The 20,825-nt window shown below is 35.2% G+C and overlaps 1 non-coding gene across 1 annotated transcript; it reads left to right on the top strand.

Annotated features, from left to right (window-relative positions):
- Positions 1–18,736: 18,736 nt before the first annotated feature.
- Positions 18,737–18,877, top strand: LOC125479533. Its single transcript, XR_007260093.1, has one exon. It is a non-coding gene; the product is annotated as a small nucleolar RNA Z247 (small nucleolar RNA).
- The last annotated feature ends 1,948 nt before the right edge of the window (positions 18,878–20,825 follow it).

Genomic DNA, 20,825 nt, shown 5'->3' with positions numbered 1-20,825 from the left:
AATTCCACATAACAATTTAATTGTACGATGCATGAAACAAATATATATATATATATTGACAAATATATAAACATATACAATATATATATATATATCGAAAGGAAAATATAAACATAGAGGGGTTCATGCATCATGGGGAATGTTTTCATGCTTCGTGGATGTTTCAAATATCTTCTTTTATTTTAAGCGTACCTGAGTAGTTGAAAACAAATAAGCCTTTGAATTTGGTGGATGATAGACTCCTCCTACGATGCGTCAATTCCTCAGCTTCTGGCAAGAGTGCTGATAATGTGTTGTAGGCCTATTTGATTGAACGATCTAGGGTTTAGAGAGAGAAAGAGGGGAGCTAGCCACAATAAGAGAGAAGAGAGATTGATTTAACTGTGAGGTGTGTTTGATTCACCCCATTGTGCCTTTATTTATAGTAGTAGGATAGGTAAAAACCTTTCCCTTTAGGATTACAACATTTAATAGGTAATCTAGTCCTAATAGGAATATAAGATACTTTCCCATATCTCCTAGGATTTACACAATCACATTCCTATTCTAAATATGACTGCAACACCTACATAATTATTAACATATTTTAAAAAATAACTACTAATATATTTTAAAACATAAAATAAATACATATAATTAGCATGGGTACATTTAGCAACATTAAAAATGAGTACAAATAAAAAAAAATTATGGGAACAAGTACAAATAAAACCTTAAAAAATATGGACATAAAATGAAATTAATATATGGGTACATAATAAACTGAAAAGAAAATTGGTACAAAGTAAAAAGGGTTGCAAATTAAAAAAGGGTACAAACCAAAAATAAAAATTTATGACAAAAAAGTTAGCCATAAATGTAAATATACCAAATGTAATATTTGTAACACTAAATGAATACATTTAGAAAAAAAAAATATTTTAGTATTAAAATAATTAATGACGTTTATTAAAACCTAAGGACCTTGATCAAAAATTGCAAAGGGAAAAAGGTTTTAATCAATGGAGTAGTAAAAAGAGGTATGAGAACCTAATTTCTCCTATTAAATTAAGGGAGCTTTCATGAAAATGGCTTGAGTTAAGTTTATTTTAACAAAAAAACGATGCTATAACTTTATTTAAGAAAAAAGAATTAATTATTAATGAAATACCCTTAAATTTTAATAAAAAGGACAAAGAACTTAAATTTTAATGAAAATAATGCAATTTTAGTATCAAAAAACCTTGACGCGCATCCATCACAGACAATGTTTATGAAAGTAAACACTATTTATAAAACTGAACGGTACTACACTATTTATTGGTCCAGTTCCATAAATAGTGTCTAGTTCTTGCACTTGTTTCATAAATAGTGCCTAGTTAGGTTCAATTTCATAAATAGTGTATAGTAATTGGTACAGTTTCATAAATAGTCTCTTTCTTGATGTGGTTTCATAAGTAGTGTCTAGTTATTGGTCCACTTTGATAAGTAGTGCCCAGTTCTTGGTCATGTTTCATAAATAGTCTAGTTCTTGTTTCAGTTTCATAAATAGTTTCCACCTATTGGTTTAGTTTTAGAAATAGTGCCTAATTCTTGGTTTTGTTTCATAAATAGTGTCTATTTGTTGGTCCTATAAAAGCACGCATTGCACTGAAAATGATGAACCCATAAATGATTCTTTAGATCAAAACCTTGAGAAGATTATGTCATCACTAATTATATTTAAAAGCTGTTTACAATTACCAAATTAAAATTCTCTCACATTTTTTACGTACCTATAATTAAATGTAGCTCTTGATCCAATGTCTTTAACTTGGGTGTCATCTTGAAGAATTTTTCCTTATGCCCATAAGAGAAGTAGTACACCACGTATTATGATGTAAGTGGTGAGAAACTTTATTTTTTAACACAAGAATCTCACCACTTGTATAGAGACACGTGGTATACCACCTCATGTTCCGGGCATATTGAAAAATTTCTCGTCATCTTGACTACTACTGGGAAACAACATCACAAAAATAAAACTGAGAAATGTAATACAATTTGGAGTCTTTCTTTTAAAAATAAAAAATAAAAAATCTCTCTTATTGATAGCTGACAACGGGGAGGAAAAAGAGCGGAAAGGGGAAAAGGGGTGGGGGTACGCGCACATTGCATCTGGTGTTTTTTTATTTATGTTTTTTGTTATTTTTATTCTTTTGTCCTTATCATTAAATAAAGTTTATATATGGTTTTTAATTAAAATGCAAAAATTGAACCTCTTTTCATTAGTTTTCCCTTAAATTAATTATAATTGTCATTATTTGGTGGTTAGTGGGGAAGTAAGTTTATTTGTTATTATTTGTGGTTAGTGGGAAAATAAGATGGAGACTATAGCCTTTCATCTTTTGTAACTCTTGTAACGTTTCTTCTTGTTAATTTGTGTTTATTACGCTATTCACTAAAGGTGGTAAGGAACATATAATTATTAGCACTTTTCCCATCATCTTTTTATTTATAATCCTACTACCAATTTCTTCTGTAACTACAATCTTTATTCCTCCATATTTTCTATCTTTTATTTATTGGCCAAAGAATGGTGTTCTTGTGGTGGAGCTTTGGACTCATCCATTTTTGTGTAGATAGGTTTGAATTAAACAACAATTAAATTGGGTTGTTGTATACTAGAGGGGACAAGTCAAGAGATACATTGTTGCACGATTCATGAACTTTTGTCAAATCGCAATGGGCTTAAATATCCTTAAAGAGAGTGAGATCCCATGCCTTAGCCTAATTGTCAGTGCGCTTCTTAGAAGAATATTACAATACACTTGTAATTTTTTCAACAATTTTAAGGAGAGTCATATCATGGAGCCTGTACCTATGCAGCTGTTTGACAATGTTGGAGATCTCAACAAGCCATTCCGTTTCAAGGGAGCTCACTTTAAGAAGTGGAAGGGGAAGTCCTTAGCTATCTCAATCTTCTCAAAGTTGTCTATGTTCTCACCGACATGTATATTTGTTGTACTTGTTGATTCTCCGTGAGCTTGATAAAGAACATGAGTGTTCGTGTTTGCCTTGGCCAAAGAACTTTCTGGTTTTCTCCAAAGGTTTGGACTTGCTCCATTTATCTGACCTCCATCTCTTGAAAATGAGCCTAGTATTTGTAGGCAAAGGATTGAGTAATAGTTTAGAATCCCCAATCAAAATCTCTAATTTGTGAGATTGATTTTCTGATTTGGTTTAATTTTCAATGATTTTTTTAATCAAAATCTTTAATTTGGGAAATTAAACCCTAATTGATAAAATTTGATCAAATTAGGGTTATTTTGTCCCCTTTTGTTCTTGATTTAATTTGTTTGATGAATGTCTCAGATGTTGTTGTGCTCATAAATTTGTCATCATATACATAATAATTCTCCTTGTTTACACTTTGTTTTTATATGGATTTTACTTTCTACTTGTGTTTTGTAGGTTGTAACAAGTAAAGAGTGGAAATTGAGCTAAAAATAAAGCATTGAGACTAAGAAGGCGCAAGTGGCCCTTTAATATAGTGGTGGAAAGGTGTTGAGCCCTTGCATGACGGTGTGGGTTCAAACTCTGTCAGCGGCTAATCTAATATCTAATCTAACAAAATCTATCATTTGACAAAAAAAAAAAAAAAAAAACTAAGAAGGCTTTTACAATCCTATGTCATCAGCCCAGCCTATGCAAATCAGCTGAATTCGTGGATTAAACTGTATTACTCAGGAACAATTAGGACATGTGCCATATATGCACAGAATGATACGGATGTTTATTTTCCGTAGAATGTTACGGTTCGTGAATATCATTTTTCTAGAGGGAGTTTCGGCAGGTTTAGGACATAAAGATTGGGCTGCACACAAATGAAAGGTTTCTACTAGACCTGGCATTTGTGTCGTGTGTTCCTTGTTTGTGTCGTTTTCGTGTCATACCTGATATCTTAACAGGTTGTATTTCATACTCCAAAATATGAGCCTAATGAAAAAACATTAGTACATTACAAGAAAATACCAAATATTCAAGGATATGGAAAATGAAAGGAGTTGAATTTTGAGGAATCTTGTACATTTTTATATGCTTTCACATTTTTTAGACTTGTACATTAATGATTATGAATTTTATTTATTTTGAACTCCTTTAAAATACTATTCATGAAGGTTTGTATGACTTTAATTCAAACGAGGATGTACCCAGACTCATAGCGTAGGGGATGCGGTCACGAGTCTTTGCATATTTTTTCGCACTTGTAGATTAATTATTATAATTTTTTTTAATGTGTTTGGTATATTTAAATTACTTGATACTTTTAATTTTAATGTGTTATATAATTTTTTTAATCTCACTCTTTGCCTATAGTATACTATAAAAATAAATAAATAAAACTTAAAATTTTAAATTATATAGAATAATACTACAATAATACAAATTTAATATACAATGTATACATATACGCTATGGTTATTGTATTTTATAGGAAGTTTTTTAATATTTAAAAAAATTAAAATCATCAAAATAACTTTTTTCTTAACATATTGAAACAGGTTACTCATGTGTCATATTTGTGTAAACCTATTAAGGACCCGTTATTAATAGGTTCTTTTCATATGACTTAATAACGAACCAATTAGCCATCATGTTGACCCGAAACCCCATTATTTTCGTGTCATTTACTTGTCATGTTAACAGGTCGTGTAAAAAATTGCGCATTCTAGTTTCTACCACTTGACAGATTATACGGAGTTAAAATTCTTATTTATTAGAAGTTTTAACTAGGTGGATGAAGCCAAAAAGTCTGGAAACAAATATGTAGCTTTAAGTGTTTGGCTTTCCTTGTCAAGTATTGTAATTGAACCATCTCACATGCTCAACCTAGCTTTAGAATATACTCAGATTATGAGTTGTTGCTAATGGAGTAAATGTTCAAGAAGTGGCACATTTCAACTCAAAGGTTTGTTTATGCATGTGCATTTCATATCTTTGTTTGTGTTGCATTTTGTCCAATTGACTGACACCTTACTTATGATGGTAGTCAGTTTCTGGCCATTGATCTGGCTAGATCTCTTCTGCAGCCGACAAGTGTCCTTATGACAAGTTGGATGATTTCCTTGGGTATATTTGTTCCCTAGGGTTTCAGTTTGTTCTTGGGGGTTTAGAACTTAGTGTTAGTGTGAAAGTTGCTTTAGAGGCTAGAAACTTACATCTTCTCCATTTATGAACCCTAACTGCAAAACATTCTTCATGCATTAAACACCCAATCATTTTATATTAGGGTTGCATTTTTTAAGGTTTTTCATTTATGTCTTGGTTGGGTTTTAAGCTTTAAATTCGTCTTAGACCAAGCTTTTGGATTCAAGTTAGATTATTCCCTTAACTATTTGACTGGAGAATCTGACTGGTCATTTGAATCCAGATTTCATATGCATATCATAAAATCATATGACATCATTGATCATGTTGATCTCGATGCCACAAGGAGATGAGCTCAGGAGGAGCTGCCATTTCTTGAAGACTAAAGGAGTTCGTCTCATGTAAGGCAGGGTTGCACAAAGGTAAAGTTACTCCATAGATAGAGATCCAGGAATTGAGCTTGTGTGATCTTTGTATGAACCTTTGTTTACACTAGTGGATTGTACTCAGTGGAGAGTCCCCAGTTTTTTAACCCAGAGGTGGGTTTTTTCTAGCCAAAAATATCTTGTGTTCAAGTTACATTTATTGAGTTCGAGTTATGTTTATTGTGTCACACATCCCACATACACATACATGGTACATATATCCATTGAATGTCTAAATGGTATGTGTTCACTGTTATGCTCACTTGACAAATTAAAACTTGCAATGAACGACAGCCTTGCTAACTAGGATAGTTTTTGGAAACTGAAATTGGTATTTGAATCTTAGATATATTGACTAACAAATCTATCTTAGTTAACTACCAGGCGTGACTAGTCAGTTTGGCGAATCGTAATTTTTATATACAAGTTATTCCATTTGGTACCAATTTTAATTAGTATTAGAGCCTTGCTCTAGATATACATAGAGTGATCTCTGAGATTTGTTGGTATTGAGTGGAATCTCACCGTGGACCGTGATCGTGTTAGTAGCTCATGTAATACACCTCCATGTTTTGATGATACAAATTATGCTGCTTGGAACGAGAAGTTTCAAATCTTGCTTGAGGCATAAGATCTTATTGTTGTTGATTATCTCACTCTTGAGTGGAAGGCTCCATCGAGGCTAGTCAATGGAGAGTCTGTGATTAAGCCAAAAGATGAATGGACTCAAGGACAAATCACTTCGACTAAAGCAAAGAATACAATTGTTTCTGCCATTTCGTCTATTCAGTTTGCTCATGTTCGATATTGCACTACTGCCAAGCAAGCTTGGGACAAACTCTGAATTCTTCATGAGGGTGATAAACAAGTGAGAAATCTGAAGCTCCAAATGACCCTTTCAAAATTTTAGAATTTGAGAATGCTCGAGTCTGAGACTTTCTCGGTCTTCTATAAGAAAGTTGAAATGTTAACAAATGAAGCCTTAGGGTTAGGGAAGCCTATTGATGAAACAACCATTGTTTAAAAGATTTTGAGATGCTTGCCCAAGAGATTTCAAGCAAAGAAGGCTGTCATTCAAGAGTTTCAGGACCTAAATAAGATTAAGCTTGAAAAATTGGTTGGGAAACTCATTACTATAAAATTGAGCTTGACATGGATGATAGTGACACCAAGAAGAGAAAAGAAGTGGCCCTTCATGGTGCTCCGAAATGTGAGGATGTTGGTGATGTATGTAGACATGCCTTTAAAGATGATCTTGCTCTATTCGTCAAACAATTCAAAAGAATTCTCAAAAACAAAGGGAATGATTCTAAATGGTTTAGTGAGCCATCAAGCAGTTGGGAAAAACAACCCACTAGAGTGAAGAATAAACAGTTCACTAGAAAATGAGACAAAAGTTTATTAAAGGTACCTGGCCCCTGCTTTGCATGTGGTGGAAGTGGGCACTGTGCAGTTGATTGTGCTAACACCAAAATCCTTGGTCAAAAACGAGAAAAGGCAATGATGGTTGCTTGGAGTGATGACAATGAACAAGGTTCTGTGCGATCTGATGAGTCGTTAGATGATGAAGAAAAGGTTTTTGCTTTTGTTGCTCCAATTAAAGAAGTGTCTTTAAGTGATGATGATTCTGTTCTGAATGGCAATGAGGAGATGACTTATGATGAATTGTGCATTAAGTATAATACACTTTTTGATGAGACTTGCTCTACAAAAGTGGAGAAGATTGAACTAGCTAAGAAAGTTACTGAGTTCTAAAAGGAAAACAAGTCTCTTCATCTAGTCAGAATTGAACTGGATGTAAAGATTGGTTATCTTAAGGCTCATGTTGACAAAAGTGGTCTTGATTTTGTAGAAAGTGGCTCAAATTCTATTCCTACCAAAACAAAATTTGTCATAGAATCTAGGCTTATATATCAGAATGTCAAACCATGTCCAAAGACAAGATCTGTTCCTACGTCTCATCACTATGGTGAAGTTTGCCACATTCGTCCAAAATGTAAAAAATTGTACCTTAGAAAGACTAACTTCCTAAATGATCAGGTGGACCGTCTAGTCATCGAAGTCAACAGAATTGCTCATCTTGTTCATTCTTCTTCATCTGGAAATATTAAGCAAAGTTCGAAGTGGGTTTAGAATGACTCAAATAGGTACCTTGTAGTTCTAAATGCTTTATCTGTTACCAAGCCAAATGTATAGTATCTTAATAGTGGATGCTCTTGTCACATGACTGGAGACAAGGAGGCTTTATCATCTATTACTCCTTTTATTGGGGGTGGTGTTGTGTTTGGTTGTGGATACAAGTCTCGGATCACAAGGAAAGGTGATGTTAAGATCCTTGGATTACCTAAGCTTGAAAATGTTAGATATGTTGATGGGTTGAAGTCAAATCTCATTAGCATTAGATAGTTGTGTGATGTTGTAGCTGATGAAGTGTGCTTCTTAAAAAGAAGGTGTCGGATTGTAGATGAACACGAAAAGAACTTGCTTGTACTCCCGAGATCTGGAGACAATTGCTACATTCTTAATGTCTCTAAAGTTGGTGAACACTCCAAGTGCCATAAAGCTATTGATGAAGCTAGTGTTCTGGGGCATAAGAAACTTGGGCATGTGAACTTTAAAGACCTCAAGAAGTTGTCCAAACATGATGTTGTGAGAGGGCTGCCACCTCTTTCTGTTTCTGACTCATATGTTTGCAAACCATGTCGACTGGGAAAAAAATCTAGAATGGCACACAAGAAAGTGACTGGCATTAGAACAACTAAGTATCTTCAATTGATTTATATGGATCTTGTTGGACTAATTCAGACCTTATCTCTAGGTGGCAAGAAGTGCATCCTGGTAATTATGGATGACTACTGTAGATTCATTTGGGTATGTTTTTTAAGGGAAAAATTTGATACCTTTCAACAGTTCATCACTGTCTATAAAGTAATGTTGAATGAATTTCTGTCTAGCCATCCTACTTTAGTTAGAATCAAAACTGATCATGAAACCGAATTTGAGAATGCTCACTTTGATGATTTCTATTCAACTAATGGCATCTAGCATGAGTTTCTTTTTACTCCAATCACCCCTTGACAAAATGGTGCAGTGGAAAGGAAAAATCATGTTTTGATTAAGATGACTAGGGTGCTACTTAACAACAAAAACTTGGCAAAGCATTTTTGGGCCGAGGCAATGAACACTGCTTGCTACATCTCAAATCGTGTGTTTCTCAGACCTGGCACTGATGTGACTCCTTATGAACTCTCGAGGTGCAATAAGCCAATGGTATAGTATTTAAAAGTCTTTGGGAGTTTGTGCTACATTCTACGTGATCGAGAACATCTTGCAAAGTTTGATACTAAGAGTGATGAAGGAATCTTCTTAAGGTACTCCAACACAAGTCAGGCCTATAAAGTTTATAATCTGAGGACAAAAACCATCATGGAGTCCATCAATGTCAAGATTGATGACATAGATATCCTTCCCTCTTTGGCAATTGAAAATGATGATGTGTTATTTCCCTCTTCTAAGGATAATGGTGATGCTTCTGGTGAGTCAAGTGTGCTGTCAGAAAAGTCACAATGAGAATGAATCAAGTATTGATCAAGACTCTCGTGTCCTATTCAAGGACAAACCAAAGTAGGCCAGAGGTCATCATGATGAGGAAATTATGGGTCTGATTGACAAAGGCGTTAAAACTCGAAGACAAATAGCTGATGAAGAAGCAAATATTTGCTATATCTTCCAGATTGAGCCTAAGAATACCAAAGATGCTCTAACTGATGATGAATTGATCTTAGCCATATAGGAAGAGCTGAATCAGTTTGAGAGGAATGAAGTCTAGTCCCTTGTTGACCGTCCATTGAACACTAATGTTATTGAGACAAAATGGATTTATAAGAATAAGCTTGATGAGTCAGGGAATGTAATCAGAAATAAGGTTAGGCTTGTTGCTTAAGGATACTCTCAACTTGAAGGTGTTGATTTTGACAAAACCTTCGCTCTTGTAGCTCACCTTGAATCAATCAGACTTCTATGTGCTATTGCATGCCATTTAAAGTTCAAACGTTTTCAAATGGATGTCAAAACTATATTCCTTAATGGATATCTTAATGAAGAAGTCTACGTGGAATAACCAAAGGGCTTTGAGGATCCTCACAAACCAGATAGGGTGTACAAACTGAGGAAGACTCTCTATGGTATCAAACAAGCCCCACGTGCTTGGTATGAAAGGTTATCTTCTCATCTTCTTACTCATGGTTATACTCGTGGCTCTGTTGATGACACTTTGTTTGTTAAGAAGGTTAAATCTCATGTTGTGATTGCTCAAGTGTATATGGATGACATAGTTGTTGGGTCTACTTCTGATTCTCTTATGAAACAATTTATCGATATGATGACAAGTGAATTTGAGATGAGCTTGGTTGGTAAATTAAACTACTTCCTTGGACTTCAAGTGAAATAAGAAAAGGATGGCATCTTCATTTCTCAAACAAAGTATGCTAAGAACTTGGTGAAGAAGTTTGGCCTCGAAGGTTCAAAAGCTGTTAGATCTCCTAAGTAAATTTTGGTTATTAATGATAAATACTCCCTAATACACACCCCCCCACCCACCAAGCTTATTCCCTATACCCATAACCCAGCCCCTTCCCCTTCCCCTTCCCCAAAATTCCATCCCTCTTACCCACCTAACCCTCCCTCCCGCCTACTCAACCTCCCTTCCCTTCTCTCCCTATAGCCGCCGCTCAAAATGCAAACCTAGATCGGGAAACCTTATCAACTACAAGCTCTTGTTTGAGCAAACCACTTGAGCTGTAGGTCTCTACGGAGAAGATGACCGTGTTTCTTGGTCTGGATGAGACCTTGGTGCACGCACAGGCCAACCCGCAGTCAGAGAAATTTGATTTCATAGTGCGGTCGAGGATCGACGAAACTGAGATGAATTTTTATGTTTGTAAGCTTCCTGAAGTGGATGAGTTGTTGGGGAAGTTAGGGATGAAGGGTGGGCGCAAAGGAGAGAAGAAAGGGAGGGAATTTTGGGATTTTAGGGAAGGGAAAATGCAGGATTTTAGAGATGGGGAATAAGCTTGGTGGCGGAGTGGGTATCAGGGAAGGGGAAGGTAGGGTGGGTGAGGGGCGGGATAGATAAGCCCAGATTCTTTTTTTTTTTTTTTTTTAATTTAAATTTTCATTTTTTTTTAATTTCTTAATATCCACATAGCATCCTATCATTATCCATGTAGGTGCCACATCACCAATTAATAGCTGATTTAACAACAATCATAACAGATTTATGAAAGTATCCCAAAATTATGACTTTAGGTGCCACTCTGGGATGAAAAAACAACTTCATGTACCAAATTCTGAAAACCAAGAAACTTCAAAATAGAAAACTGAAATTAACCCTAAATATTAAACTCATGGAAAACTTTTTGCCCCAAACTCACCGTAACTGATTGACCGGATTAAGCGGGGTAATATATAGTTTATGAATCTCTTGTTCTCGAAAAAATTTTAGTGTTCTGATTATTCTTGGTATGATTGTGGTCATAGAAGCATGCACAACTTTGACAAATAACAAACGTTAATTTAGACTTCATTGCATCCAAAATATAATTTATCCACAATTTTTCTTGACAAAAATAGTGGAGGGGAATTAAGGTTAAATGGTATTAGTGCAGTAATCTATGTGCCCTTGAAAGGATTTTTCATGAAAGGATGATCATACTTCTTTATCCTACATAGCCATAGCCCATTAGCCATGTCTACAAACAGGAAAGAAAACAAAGCTTGTGTTCTTTCTCGTTAAGGCTAAACTGTCTCCTCCCTAGTGCTTCATAGGTTTGCTTCACAAACATGACCTAAGATACAATTATAGTATTGTTCTTAACATGTTAATGGTAAGGGCGAGGGTCATGGGCTAAATATAAAATCTAGCCCTCCAAACCTGTAAACAAAAAAGTTCCTGCAAACAAATAAAACAAGAACACGTGTACAAAATAATAAATTTGTATTAATGAGTATTTAGGGTTTCAATATCTGTGGTTTATTCCTTACAAAAATATCCCTTTGATTCAATCTCCAATCTTGAGATTTGATCCAAGGGTGGGCAAGCACTTGATTTTGAACCAGAACAAGATTTCTTCAAGGGCCGTCGAGATTTGATCTTGAACGAAATGGGACCATGAGGGGTTTCACATGGTTGGTAGTCTTCGGCTTTAGTGTGGATGAACCGGCACGTGTATTTGTTGTGCTTATTGATTCTCCACGAGGCTTGGTGAAGAACACAATGATTGCTTTGCCCAAAGAGCTTTCTGGTTTACTTCCTTTCTCTGACCTCCGTCTATTAAAAACGAGCCTAGTATTTATAGGCAAAGGATTTAATATTAGTTTAGAATCCCAAATCTAAATCCCTGATTTTTGAGAATGATTTTCTAATTTGATTTAATTTCAACTAATTATTTAATTTAGATCTTAATTGGATCAGAATTTTTATTTAGGAAATTAAACCCTAATTGATATAATTTGATCAAATTAGCATTATTTTGCCCCCTTTTGTACTTGATCTAATTTATTTGATGGAGGTCTCAGATGTCAACATGTGTCATTTTTGATTGCTTGTTTTGTCATGTGCCACGTGTATTTTGTGGGACCCAAGAATTGGCCTAGTTAGTTTCGACTAGTCAAGTGGTTAAACTTTGGATTATTGATCACCGAAATTTTGATGTCTAGAAAACTGATGAGCCGATATTTTACTATATATTTTATCCTAATCTTAGTATTAATTTATTGATTATTTTGGTGAGATTTTGATACTTAAATTATAGTTCTAATGTAGGACATTCGACTTCCTCTTGAGCATAAAGTAATCAAACAAATGAATTTTGGATTGATTCTAATTGGATGATGTTCATGAGTCTTTCAAGACGATTGTATCAAAGTTTCATATTTTTCTACCAAGCCGTTTGGCTGTGGCAATGAAATAAAGGCCCAGCACGCAGCTTTCCCAGATTGACGTTTTTGGACGTTTTGGGTATTTTGGAGGTCAAGATGGCAGATTTTGAGGAAGATTCCTTCTGAGGATTTGTAGGGGACATCTTCAACTTTTAAAAAGACCATTTGGGACCAAATCGGAGTTGATTTGGTCGGTCAAAAAGGCTAATTTTCTGAGAAGTCTAAATTTTAGTTCACATAGGAAACCTTTCATTTTCTGTTTTATTATTTCATTATGTTTCCTAGTTTTATTCTAAGACTTTTTAGGGTTTTATTTTGGTAGTTGTATAAATAAAGATATTTAGCCATTAGGGTTTTAGAGGAGAAGGAGAGAAGGAGAGGAGAAGAACAAATGAAGTTTATTTTCTAGGTGTTTTCTATCCTTGTTCTTAATAATATTTTTTTTTATGATTGTTCGTAGCTAGTTTCTTTTGCTAGGGTAAAGCCTTGAGCCTTAGCAAGAATATGTAGTTTCTTTTCAATTTATTTATGATATTATGCATGCATGTTTTGAATTATGAATTACCGTTTTAAACTATCTAATTGTCTTAGTGATTTGTGACCATTAGGATATTTAGATAAGTAATTTGACGCAATTTTGGTCGGAAGGTTCCCTGAAATTTGCGTTGGCTTCTTGTGGTTAAAAATTGTAATTTCACTTAGGATGAACACCACGTCTTAAGGGTTGCATGGTTTTTCAAAAGGTTTTCATAAAACTTAATGAGTCTTTCATATTCATATTTGATCCGAACGTCCGGATGAGTTTCATGTTAGATATACGTTCTATATTCAAGTAGAATATATATTAGGAAAACCTAACCTTCAAAATATGCATGGATAATTCATAAATAGTTGGAAGAACTACGTAGGATTGTTAAGATGACGGCGGAACCCTAGTGCTTTTAAAAATAGTGTTTCTTTAAATTGATTTTTAGTTGATTTATTTAATTGTTTTTATTTTAAATTCTTTTTTATTATTTTAAATTCTAAAATCAAGATTTTCTAAACTTTGTTTTAAATAAATAATTAAGAGTTAGTTTTAAATACAAATTATTCATTCAATCCATGTGAAAAACGACCTTATTAGAGCTGCTATACTACGATAACCTTGTACTATTGTAAGTATCTTTAAATATTTTTATCCCTATTTTTGCAAGTGGTAAAATTTTCTTATCAAAAACCAACACTATTTATGAAATATAGCCTTGCAAATTTCTTGTTGTTCTATTAGTATGAGAGGCTAATGGCCAAAAAGTGTTAGGTAGCTAATTTTCGTTCACCACCAGTTTCTTCCTAAACTGACCAATTGAGGGGCTCTGGGCAAGAGCTGGAGGAGCCATGGGCTAGGCTAGTTAATTTAAACAAGGTAAGATATATATGTCCCATTCGAAATTGGTTTGCAGTCATTTGGAGTTAAATACTGCATGTATTAGATATGCTCATTTACCATTTAATTTAAAAACCGGATTTCTTCTCTCATATAGATATATACTTGCTTGCTTCCCTATAGAGATAAATAATTGCCCTTTCTTTTACATAATTGATACTTCCCTGTTGAATAGTCGAGGCTCAAAACTAAAATGTGGTATAAACATTATCAAAGAGAATACACATGAATTACTAGATTCTTAAATATAATCAATTTAGAAACATCAACTGTGAAAGAAAATGACAGAATATATTAATTTATTTCTTTTGTTACATTCTAGTGTGATTTGTTCTTAGTAGAACTCACCCATTTTCACAATAAAATAATGCTAATTGAACTTAAGAAATAATGTGCTTATTTATCTTGAAGAAATTTTTGTAGCCATTACTTGGTACAAAGATCTTTCAAGTTTGTAAATATATATAAATATGCAACTGTGCTCATTTATCTACTAATGTTTTATGTATACGTACCCCATAGTTGCAAATTAATCAGTAATTTGATAAGAGTACTATACAACCCACAACAGCAGCCATGCATATATGATTTTTCGCTAGTTTTTCCCAGATTTCTTCTTGTCTCTTGCTAGAGCACTCTGAACATTTGATGGATTTGGGCCTCCGCCTCTTGTGCCAGGATAAATGACTGTTGCTGCATCTAATTTCTTACCTTTTGATGGATTTGCTGCATCTAATTTCTTACCTTTTGATGGATTTGGGCCTCCGCCTCTTGTGCCCGGATAAAGGACTGTTGCTGCATCCAATTTCTTACCAGAAGACATAGTTGCTAATGATCAACTTAATTAAACTTGTACACAGAAGGTATAAAAACGTACACAATTGTGGCTTTTTCATTAAATGTTGGAAATATTTATAGACATACGGTTCCGTATCTAGCAGTTTGGTTTCCACAGAACTACCAAGAAATTAGAGTAACCTAACTGCGTAAGTAAACACAATTTATTTGTTTAATTTAAACCCCTTATTTTTTCATATATATCCCGATTGCCGGTCGAGTTGTCTGATGAGCTGAGAAGCGTTGGGGGTTTGAAAAAAAATCTTTGACGGCTGATCGCATGCATACCTGTGATTGCTTGGAGCATTTGTCTTCGTGAATAACACACACACATTCCTCGAAAAGGAAATCAAATTTCTGACTAGGCCAACTTTGTTACGTACATTAAGATAATATAATGTGGAGGTTTAAATTGTATGGGGAATATCTGTTAATATTTTCTCTCCGTTCTTATCTTCTGATGTTTCTCTGTGATATATTGAAATTTCCTTTTCGGTAATATATTGACTTTCAAGCCATCTGAGAAAATGAACAGAAAAGCTTGCACATGTGCAAAATTAAGCATTAATAGATCGAAATAATTATAATAGTGTAATAATTATGTATTAGATTTTATATAATATTACACAACAAATGTTCAAGGCCATCCATGCGGAAAACACACGCGGTTTAACGAATGTTTGAAGTGGCGTGTAGTGTAATCTTTATATGTTGAATGCAAAATAACAAAGACTTTGAAATGTGAAAATAAGTGTGTCGTGAAATAACAGAGAATTATCATAAGATGGAAAAAAATCATGGAGAGAGTTGAGGCGTGAAGTTTCGCCAGGGTTTCATTTGGAACTATTGGGACCCATATATAACCAAGTTTTCAAATTATTAAAAAAAAAAAAACAGACTGCTTGAATTCAAATACTGTGTAGTAAAGAGCCATTTGCAGCAATCATGTTTTTAAATTTGAAGTAAAAAGGAGTAGAAAGCTATTAATTTTAGTAGCTTCCTAAAACATTTCTACTCCAACCGTACCATCTAATTTAGGGAGTCATAGAAACGAACCAATAGAAATAGAGTTTTTATTTAAAAATTTATTTAGAAAATAGTAATTAAAACTAAGAGCCTTTAAGAGCTCATCTTTTCTTCTTCTGAAAAATTATTGGGTGAATTCAATACATAATGTCGACCGTGTATCATTCCACTCAAAATTCCCCACATAACCTTTAATAAATACAACTGAATTAAACTCTATTCACATCCTAAAAAATAAGGTTTAAATGTCAGAATGGTTCAGATGTTACTGTCATTTGGTCAATTAGTACCCTTCTGTAGAAAAAATATTTTTCAAATTAAAATACAACCTCCCATCTGCCTTGTCCTTGACCCAAACGACAACCCTAGCCACACAAGCAGGCAACTCGACGAATGCATCTCTTGATCCACCTCAACCCCACTTCTCACTGCATGAGTTCCATCATTGCAGTCCCAAGAAAATAAACCACAACCACCTCACATTTGACTATGTAATCGAAAAACTGACCGCAATTGAGAGAGCCATATACTACCCTTTTCTCTTCAGTTTATTATTTACATCATAGAAAATATATGTGCTATGTTTGGATGAGGGTTTTCCAAGTTCTAAGGGATTAAAGTCAAACTATGAAGGAATGGACAATAAAATATAACATACAGGTGATTAGAAAAGTTCTCCATGAGCATTATAAAGACATGTCAGAGGGATTTGCAAAACCCTACTTGGCTGGTGTATCTACAAAATCCTCCCACATATTTGTGAGTAATGCTCATGGTGAGCTTTTATAATCCCCTCTATGTTACATTTTGTAGTATATTCCTTCATAGTTTGATCTAAACCCTTGGAACTTGGAAAAGCCTCTTCCAAACATATACATGGGGTTAATTTGACAGTAGATTAACGTGGGGTATCAGATGCACACAATAATTCTCCTTTCTCACTCCTTAGATTTAGGAGTTCCTAACAATTTGGCTATCTTAAGAGTATGGTAGGGAGTGCGATTGGAAATAAAAAATTTCTAATCTTCCCTGAATTTTAATTCGAATCTTATTTAAAGAGCTCATTGAAGATGTTCTTAATTGATTATATTTAAGATATAGTAATTCATCCAAAATGAAAAAAAAATCTTGACAGACCTTCTAAAATCCTAAAGCCTCAAATTCAATCCTAAACTCCTTTATATGATTCTTTGAAAAATTAGTTTGAGGACAAGATGGTAACCTTCCATATAGTTTATTTAGTAATAGCCCCACGTTGCAATAAAATTTGTAGCCTATCCAAAATAATTGGTTGGGGTTGGTAATTTTTCTTAAAACGTATGTCTAACTTCATATTCAATTTGAGTTTATAGCTTAAAATGAAATAAGGTCATGTTGGTCAATCTAGTAGCCACCATATTGACGGATATGCGGGCATGACAAACAGATGATGTAGGATGCAAACCAACACTCTAAAGCCAAAAAAAATTCAATTCTAACAACTAGATAACCCATCCCACATGAGAGATTCTACACACAAAACTACCAACACAACCACTAATTAAGAAAAATAGTGAAAAACAATCATGCTATTCCCATTTTTGGTGTGGATTCAATCCTCGCCAATTTTCTCACTCCTAACACTAATTATTTACCCTACTAATTAACAATGTCTCTCTACCAAAAAAAAAAAAAAAAAAAAAAAAAAAAAACATGATTGAAAGTGCTCTAAGCAACGTCAACTGTAGAACAAAATCAAATAATATATTAATGCATTTCTTTGTTACATCCTAGTGGGATTTGTTCTTCGTAGCACCCACCCATTTTTACAATAAAATAACTGTATCTAAACTTAAGAAATTATATTGTTCATGTTCTATTCTTGAAAGGAAATATTGTATCAATTATTTGGTACAAAGATCTTTCAATTTTGTAAATATAAATATGCAACTATGCTTATTTATGTACAACTGCATAACTCTAACGTTACATTCACCACATATTTGTACCATCATTCGTATCATCTCTATAATAGAGGTATGGCCCACCAATACATGTGGGTCTTATCTCTATTAGATGTATAACCTATTAAGGATAGCGAAGGACCACTAGACTATAATGAGCATAAGGCACTAGATTAGCACTTAGCTTAGATGTTAAGCTAAAGTATTGATGATGACTCAGCATTTGATTAGATATTTTATGGACACATATATATCCCTTGTATCCTGCAGATAAAGTTAATGAGAATCATTTTTTCTTTAACAATCGCAATCTCTCTCTCTCTTAATTCTGTAAACTTCTTCATGGTATCTTCGCCGGAGTCCACCGACGTCGATCCTCCGCTTCCACTTTCTTGAAATTCTTGCATTTTCTTGTCTCCCAAACACGTCTTACCTAATTTTTCCTCCTTTCATCTACGCAATTTGTCTGTCTTTCTATGGCGGCCACTCTTAATTCCTCTGATTCCACTTCTCCTGCTACATCTTCTGGTCCTCATCCTTTTGGTGAGATCTCAAACACTGTACCTCCATCGATTGCGACAATTACTGTCCAAAATATTGCTGGAATGGTTCCGACGAAACTCAATCGTCAGAACTACATCACCTGGCGCAGCTTATTTCTTCCCGTTCTTAAGCAGTTCAAGCTTTTTGGCCTTATCACTGGGGATGATCCTTGCCCTCCTCCGTTTGTTCGTGATTCATCTGGATCTCAAATTCTCAATCCTGCACATGAATTGTGGTGTGAACGTGATCAGATCTTAACGATCTGGATCAACTCCACCCTTGCTGAAGATCTTCTTCCCCTGACTATTGGAATGGACGATTCTCGCTCGTTGTGGCAGTCTCTTGAACGCCGTTTCGCCGAAGCGTCGCGCACTCATGTTCACAGTCTTCGCTCTAAGATCCAGACCATTCAGAAAGGTGATGCTTCCATGACTGATTATCTGAACTCTATTCAGGATGTCTCTGATAAACTTGCTGCTGCTGGAGAACCGATTTCTGATTCTGATATGGTTGCTTATATTCTTGCTGGTCTTCCTGATGAGTATGAATCGTTTGTTGATTCGATTGAAACAAGAATTGAGTCTGTGAATGGTGATGAACTCCATGGCCTCTTACTCAGCAAGGAGATCTCTCTTTAGAAACGCAAAACTCGTGCATCTTCTTCCTCTACTGTTGCACCATTTCATGCTTATGCTGCTCAACAGGGATCTTCGAATCTAACCTCATTTCAGGAGGTTCTAAAGGCAGATACCAGAATCAGAATCGTAATTACTATCAGAATCGTAATCATTTTCCTCAGCATCGTACTCCTGGTCCAAATCGCCCAAACAACAACTCTGGAGGTATTCTTGGTTCTGCTCCCTCTCGTTCCTCATTTTCTGGAAATACTGGCCAAAATTCTGGCAATTTTCAGTCGGGACATTCTTCAGTTCTCTCTGGTCGTTCCATGCCATGTCAACTATGCAATCAATATGGCCATTCTGCTCTCTATTGTAGTCATCTCTCTCAGTTTGCTTCTCAACATCCTCCTCCTATGGGTTTGACTGCTATGACTGGTTCTTCTACTCCAAGTTATTGGATTACTGATAGTGGCGCTACACATCATGTCACTCCTGATCCAACGTCTCTCAATTCTGCTATACCCTACAATGGCCCTGACCAGCTTTTTGTTGGTGATGGAAAAGGTCTGTGTATTTCTCATACTGGCCACGCTTTAATTAACACTCCTAATGCTGTGTTTCAACTTCATGATGTGCTCTTAGTACCGCAGGCCTCTCATAATCTCCTGTACGTATATAAATTTGTGTATGACAATTGGTGTTCCCTAACCTTTGATCCATTTGGTTTCTACATCAAGGATCTAAGCACTGGGAGGATGCTTTTCCAGGGCCCCAGTGAAGGTGGTTTGTACCCTTTCTACTGGAATGCTTCCAATGGTATTTCTGGTATTGCCATTTCGCCTCATGCCTTAATGATCGCTAAAGCTGACATCACTACATGGCACAGAAGACTTAGACACCCCTCTAGTTTAGCTCTACATAAAGTAGTAAATAAAGGTCAATTGTCTGTTGTTGGTCCAGTATCTCAGAAGTCGTTTTGCTCAGATTGTCAAATGGGGAAGGCCTCTAAATTGTCATTTTCTACTTTGCCTTGTACTTCCACTCGGCCATTTCATCTTGTCTACACTGATGTATGGGGTCCTTCTCCCACCCCTTCTTGTACTGGATATCGATATTACCTAATTCTAGTGGATGATTTTACTAAGTACAGCTGGTTATATCCACTGCATTACAAATCTGATGTGTGTTCTGTTCTTCAGACTTTTGTTATGAAAGTTCAAACACTTTTTGCTGGTAAGATTCAATGTATAAGGTTCGATTCAGGGGGTGAGTTCTTAAGTGCTACTTTACAAAATTTCTTCAATGCTAATGGCATCACTCATCAATTAAGTTGTCCCCACACTCCTGAGCAGAATGGATGTGCAGAACGGAAACATAGGCATGTCGTTGAAATGGGTAGAACATTGCTATCTCAGAGTGGTTTACCATCTCAGTACTGGATTGAAGCATTTCAGACTGCTGTTTATTTGATCAATCGGCTGCCCCCTCAGACTTCTTCTGTTAGTCCTTGGGAATTGTTATTCAAAGCTTCTCCAAAATATCACACCTTGAAGACATTTGGCTGTGCATGTTATCCGTGGCTACAACCCTATTCTTCCAGTAAATTGGCCCCAAAGAGTAAGCTTTGTGTTTTCTTGGGATATAGCCTAAACCACAGTGGGTATCGATGTCTCGATCCTGTCACCAATAAGCTTTATATTTCGAGACATGTGGTGTTTGATGAAACCTCTTTTCCTTTCAAACAATCCCAGGTTTCCCCCTTCCTTCAGTCCTCTCCCCCTATTCCTCCTACATTTCCCAACCCTATTTCTCTCACTATCCCTCTTCCCACTCCTCCCTCTCCTCCTCCACCCATCCCTGCCCTTTCACCTATCTCGGTACCATCACCTGCAACCCAACCTCCTCCTTTTTCTTCACCAATAGCCCACCCTCCTTCTTCTATTCCTGTTAATCACCA

Source organism: the organism of the source record quoted next, unplaced genomic scaffold (genome assembly GCF_019419815.1).
Source record: "Pyrus x bretschneideri cultivar Hongxiangsu unplaced genomic scaffold, Pyrus_bretschneideri_v1 Contig29, whole genome shotgun sequence".
In the NCBI taxonomy this organism is placed as follows: Eukaryota; Viridiplantae; Streptophyta; class Magnoliopsida; order Rosales; family Rosaceae; genus Pyrus; species Pyrus x bretschneideri.
The sequence above is the reverse complement of the archived record's forward strand: the minus strand, read 5'-3'. Positions and strand labels throughout refer to the sequence as shown.